At 42.5% G+C, this 6,630-nt stretch overlaps 1 pseudogene across 1 annotated transcript in view; it reads right to left on the bottom strand.

Moving 5' to 3' along the window:
• Nucleotides 1-3,900: 3,900 nt before the first annotated feature.
• LOC309691338 overlaps nt 3,901-6,630 on the bottom strand; it is a 6,323-nt pseudogene continuing 3,593 nt past the window's right edge. The window contains exon 2 of the transcript in view: nt 3,901-4,901. The product of the transcript in view is annotated as an uncharacterized misc_RNA (transcript). The remainder of the gene's footprint in view (nt 4,902-6,630) is intronic.

Here is a 6,630-nt window from a genome sequence, read left to right on the forward strand (position 1 = left end):
AATTTGGAGACTAACTTTGTTCCAAATATTTGAGGGTTAGGGTTAGGGTTCTGAACATTTTCCTTCAGATCATCTCTGACTTCACAGTTTCACCTGTTTTTGTGTGTTTATATTTATCCTGTGGTGATCTGCACACTCATATAAAGTGATGCAGATGTGGTGTGCAGTATTTTTATAGTATTTTTGACTGCTGTATTGATGTATGTTATTTTTACAGTGACTGAGTGATTTTGTGTATCAGGATAAATCAGGTGGTTTAAACGAATGTTGAAATTTGTATCTGAATGTTTTTATTTCATATTTTACTGCAAATGTATTCTTAGGTTGTAAAGTGTGTGTGTGTGTGTGTGTGTTTGTGGTGTCGCATTGTTTGTCGTATGTTTGTGGATCTCAGATGTGGATTACAGTTTTTTCTGAATGCTTAAACCCTAACTGTGATTCCTGTAGCACAATCTCTAAAACTATTCAGACTTATAGCAAAACCACTCACTGAGTTTGCAAAACTAAAAGCACAAAAACTGCTTTGCACTCAGTTTGCAATTTTGTAACACACTTTGCAAAACTGTAGGCACAATTCACTGCACAACACTCAATTACCAAATTTCCAACACACTCCTAGCAAAAGTATACACATGTATGGCTATCATTAACACTAATTTGCCAACTGTCTGGCACACTTTCACATGTGAAAACTTTTTTAGATAATTAGTTCACTTTGCAATCAGCCTAAGCACTATAATACAGGTAAGCTGTGTGTGCGGAGTACAATGGAGGGAGCAGAAAGAGTGAGAAGTAGAGGAGGCCGAGGAAGAGGACGTGGAGGTGAAGAAGTAGGATGAAGAGGACGACAAGGACAAGGAGGAGCAAGAGGAAGACGAGGAGGAGGGAGAGGAAGATGAGGAGGGGGGAGAGGAAGGGTAGGAAGAGTAAGAAATAGAATTGCTGATGACATCAGAGCTACAATAGTGGACCATGTAATCAACCGTGGAATGACCCTGAGGGTAGCTGGCCAACGGGTCCAGCCTAACTCGAGCCGCTACACTGTAGCAAGTACCATAAGGACATCTTGAAATGAGAATCGGTTAGTACAGTCACTTCGCACAAAGATTTGTAGCACTGCCATATGCCAATGAGAAACACACCAATACCATTGATGTAAAAATACTGAAATTGTTACTTTACAGAATTGCTAGATGACCAGATGCTGGGGGCAGAGGAAGCATGTTCACTGCAGACCAAGTAACCCATATAGTCATTATGGCGGTTGCAAATAATCCTATACTTGGAAATGAACACTTGTGTTTGTTTTGATGTGTTTGAATAAACACCAGTACTTGAAGTTTGGATCCTTCTATGCTTATGGATCTATGACAGCAGTATGAGCTCAAACTGACATAGCCTACCTTGTGCACAGAGAAAGCAAAAGCCAGATGTGTTTTGTATTCATACCATCAGTGTGCAGTTGGCGCATTGTGTGCTTAGTAGATGATGGCTTGTGTGTACTGTTTGATACGGAAACACCATTTTTACGAAGGTGTGAAGAGTTAATCTAGCTGTGTTTGCTTTTGCAAGAGAACTACAATGTTTTGATTATTGGGTGACAGGTTTTCTTATTTGTGTGAAGAGTTTTGCAAAATTAGCCAATAGTTACAAAAAATGTGCTTAAGCAATCAGAAAAAACTGTAAAGTGTCCCCCTCAGTTCAGCTCAGCTCATGCATCTCTCTGAAGATGAGTGCGGTCTGATAATCTTCATCCTAATGCAGAGACACCTGTCACAGCAGCAGAGTGCATCCCATAATGTCTCTGTAAGCAGATTAGGTCTCTAATGCCAGGTATTTGAGGAATATTCATGCAGCTAAGTGCTTATGTAATGTCTCAGAGCCTCCTGCCTTTTTGTTTTGGTATACCCCTCTTCCTCCTCCTCCTCCTCCTCTGTGTTACTGAGGAGCCCCGAGGCCTCCTCCCCCACATCAAAGCCAGCGAATCAGAGAGGAGGCACACACACATATTTACATGTAGGAATCTGTTCATTAGCACAGGCCTCGCTCTGCTGTTGGTATTTGTCTCTGTCTGCTGGGAGATTATCCACACACACGCACACACACACACACACACACACACACACACACACATGCACATACACACAAACACACACACGCACACATGAGCGCCGTCTATGGTTTCCATCAGATAAAGGCGAGTATCAGATCTGTTATCCTGCAGCAAAGCTACTTAAAGAAAAGCACACAATGATGCAAGAAAAGAGGAAGGAGGCAGCATCGTCTCTGAGCACCTGGATATGCATTTTATATTAAATTTGCTTTAAGGAACATTTTCAAAGGAACATGGACAGTTTAGTTTAGAGGTTTTACTGTGGTGCTTGAGGGCACTTCAGCAGGCTGAGAGCTGCCAAACACCATGTCCTGAAAATGAAAGCTGGTCAAACTGAGGAAGTGTGCATGTTTCTGACAGGTTTATTGGATCTATTTGTGTCATTACTGGTTCATGTTAGTCTGTATTCATGGTTCTTCTTCCTGCACAAACATCAGGCCTCAGAAACAAAGATTCAGATTCATCCATCAGTCCATTTATCCAGACCTCCATCCAGCCCCCTCCAGCTTTTCTTTGGACACCACACTGTTCCAAACAAACTGAAGACATCTCATCCCAGCTGGGCCCCACCCAGGAGGTATCCTGGTCAGATAGTGTGAAGGAGTACTGGCTCTACTCCTCCTTACTGGCTCCTGATTTTGCTCTTGACACAGAAAACCCAGGATATCCAAACTGACGCTGTCATCGATCAGAGCTCATCACAAGCGGCCCCTGTCCCGGCTTTCTTCTTCACCTTTAGACGTTACAGTTTTTTACAGACGCTAGGACACATTTCTCAATACTTAGGTCACTTTTGCAAAACTCCTCACACAGTGAGCACAACAGAAGTCTATGTGGGCTAAACTGAGGATCAGTTATCATTGTTTTGGCACAAAATGCATTCAATGACTACATCTCTCAAATTTCATGAATTATTTTCTCACTCAGACACAACAACTGCCAAAAATCTTTGTACGTACAGGACGTTTTGCATGTACTTACATACTGTTTTCAAAACTGTTAAACTTATGGCCAAAACAATAACACAATGCAAAACTTGAAAAGACAGCAAAATCCAACAGCAATATTTTATTGAAACATATTTTAAATCTAAAAATGCAGTTTAACCAGCCACAGCTGATTCTCATTGTAGATGAACATCTACACAGGTGTTACTCCTTCAATTTTTCAACTCCTTCAATTCTGGCAGCCAGAAGATTCTTTCCTAGGTGTGTTGCCCAAGATGACATGAGATGTGATGTGGATGAGAACCTGTGGCCAAATGGAGAAGACCGAGTAGATTAGCATTACTATTGTATGTGTATCAGTGGATGGTGTGTATACAAATTCTTGTATTTTGGGATTACTTAGTGCAAAAACAATAAAAATACAGAAACAAATATTAACGAATTCTGCATGATGTCTGATTCATTCCAGTAACATATATTGAAATTATAAACAGAGATGTGTCCTTGTTTTACACAAGAAAACACTGTAATGCTACATGTTGTTAGTGTTTTTTAGGTCATTGTTTTGTGGGTGACAAAGTGTGTTTGTCGGCTGTCAACCTTTGCTAGTGTTCTGGAAGAATGAGTTTATTTGAGACCTGAATGAAGTGTTTTGGTAGTTGTAGTGCATTTTGAATGTGAAATGAACTGCTTTGCCAAGCTGACGGTCAGTTAGGAGGATTGTGTGAAGAGTTTTGCAAAAGTGACCTAAGTATTGTGAAATGTGTCCTAGCGGCTGTAAAAAACTGTAAAGTGTTTCTGCGCTATGAAGCATGTTTGTTATCCTGCAAACACAAAGATTTAGGTTGAAGGAAAAAACTGCCCGTGTTCATGACCCGGACGAATCTTTACACTGACAACATCGTACAGTGCATCACAATGATGTGTTACATTTGTACAGTGTGTGTGTGTGTCTGTTTCTGTGTGTGTGTGTGTGTGTGTGTGTGTTAGTGTGTGTGTGTGGTTCTGTATGTGTGTGTGTGTGTTTCTGTATGTGTGGTTCTATATGTGTGTGTGTGTGTGTGTGTGTGTGTGTTTCTGTGTGTGTGTGTGTGTTAGTGTGTGTGCGTGGTTCTATATGTGTGTGTGTGTGTTTCTGTATGTGTGTGTGTGTGTGTGTGTGTGTGCATCTGTGTGTGTCTGTGTTAGTGTGTGTGTGTGTTTCTGTATGTGTCTGTGTGTGTGTGTGTGTTTCTCTGTGTGTGTGTGTGTGTGTGCGTCTGTGTGTGTTAGTGTGTGTGTGTGTTTCTGTATGTGTGTGTGTGTGTTTCTGTATGTGTGTGTGTTAGTGTGTGTGTGTGGTTCTGTATGTGTGTGTGTGTTTCTGTGTGTGTGTGTGTGTGTGTGTGTGTGTTTCTGTGTGTGTTTATGTATGTGTGTGTGTGTGTGTGTGTGTGTGTATGTGTGTGTTTCTGTATGTGTGTGCGCGTCTGTGTGTGTGTGTTTCTGTGTGTGTGTGTTTGTGTGTGTCTATGTGTGTGTGTGTGCGTCTGTGTGTGTGGGTGCGTCTGTGTGTGTGTGTGTTAGTGTGTGTGTTTCTGTATGTGTGTCTTTGTGGTTCTGTATGTGTGTGTGTTTCTGTATGTGTGTGTCTGTGTGTGTGTTTGTCTGTGTGTTAGTGTGTGTGTGGTTCTGTATGTGTGTGTGTGTGTGTGTGTTTCTGTATGTGTGTCTGTGTGTGTGTGTTTTTGTGTGTGTGTCTGTGTGTGTGTGTGTGTGTGTGTGTGTGTGTGTGTGTTTGTGCGCATCTGTGTGTGTGTTTGTGTGTGTGTGTGTCTGTGTGTGTGTTTCTGTGTGTGTTTCTGTATTCAATTCAATTCAATTCAATTTTATTTATATAATCAAAACAAAAGTCGCCTCAAGGCGCTTCATAGATACAGAGAACCCAACAATCATATGACCCCCTATGAGCAAGCACTTTGGCGACAGTGGGAAGGAAAAACTCCCTTTTAACAGGAAGAAACCTCCAGCAGAACCAGGCTCAGGGAGGGGCGGGGCCATCTGCTGTGATTGGTTGGCGTGAGAGAAGGAAGACTGGATAAAAGACATGCTGTGGAAGAGAGACAGAGGTTAATAACAGATATGATTCAGTGCAGAGAGGTCTGTTAATACATAGTGAGTGAGAAAGGTGACTGGAAAGGAAAAACTCAATGCATCATGGGAATCCCCCGGCAGCCTACGTCTATTGCAGCATAACTAAGGGAGGATCCAGGGTCACCTGGTCCAGCCCTAACTATATGCTTTAGCAAAAAGGAAATTTGAAGCCTGATCTTGAAAGTAGAGATAGTGTCTGTCTCCTGAATCCAAACTGGAAGCTGGTTCCACAGAAGAGGGGCCTGAAAACTGAAGGCTCTGCCTCCCATTCTACTTTTAAATACTCTAGGAACAACAAGTAGGCCTGCAGAGCGAGAGCGAAGTGCTCTAATAGGGTGATATGGTACTACAAGGTCATTGAGATAAGATGGGGCCTGATTATTTAAGACCTTGTATGTGAGGAGCAGGATTTTGAATTCAATTCTGGATTTAACAGGAAGCCAAAACAGGAGAAATCTAGATACCATATTTCTAGGCTTTTCAGGGCCGAGTACAATAACCTCAGTTTTATCTGAATTAAGAAGCAGAAAGTTAGCGGCCATCCAGGTCTTTATGTCTTTAAGACATTCCTGCAGTTTAACTAATTGGTGTGTATTATCTGGCTTCATGGACATATAGAGCTGGGTGTCATCTGCATAGCAGTGAAAATGTATGCTATGACTTCTAATGATACTGCCTAAGGGAAGCATGTATAGTGTAGTCAAAGGAGCTTGCAAAGAAAAGCGTCTGGACTTCTTTAAGTTGCTTGAAGACGTTTCACCTCTCATCCGAGAAGCTTCTTCAGTTCTAAGGTCAAATGGTGGAGAGTCCCAGATATAAACCTAGTGGGAGTGACCCCCCACAGAGGGACAAAAGAACTTCACAAGCGCATGGCACAACACAGAAGAGCCACCTCCACAGGACAAGACTCAGCAGTCCATCTGCATCTTAAGGATAAAGGACACTCTTTCGAGGATGCCAATGTTCACATTTTGGACAGAGAGGACAGATGGTTTGAAAGAGGAGTGAAAGAAGCCATCTATGTCCACTGTGAGCGACCATCTTTGAACAGAGGCGGGGGTTTACGACACCAACTGTCTGCCATCTATAATCCAGTTTTGAGATCCCTTCCCCGACGCCTTAACGCCCACTCACATCCTGGGCCATCTGACCTCAGGAATTCGCATGATAAGGTGGGGCCAGGTTTCACAATGAGCTCACCCGAAACTCTGGCTGATTGGGACCCACACCCAGTTTCCCACCTTGGCTCAGGCGATTAGAGGATCTTCAGGGGGTCCTTTTGTCCCTCTGTGGGGGGAAACTCCCACTAGGTTTATATCTGGGACTCTCCACCATTTGACCTTAGAACTGAAGAAGCTTCTCGGATGAGAGGTGAAACGTCTTCAAGCAACTTAAAGAAGTCCAGACGCTTTTCTTTACAAGCTCCTTTGACTACGA

The sequence above is a fragment of the Aulonocara stuartgranti genome (genome assembly GCF_965226115.1).
Source record: "Aulonocara stuartgranti genome assembly, chromosome: 16".
Classification (NCBI taxonomy): domain Eukaryota; kingdom Metazoa; phylum Chordata; class Actinopteri; order Cichliformes; family Cichlidae; genus Aulonocara; species Aulonocara stuartgranti.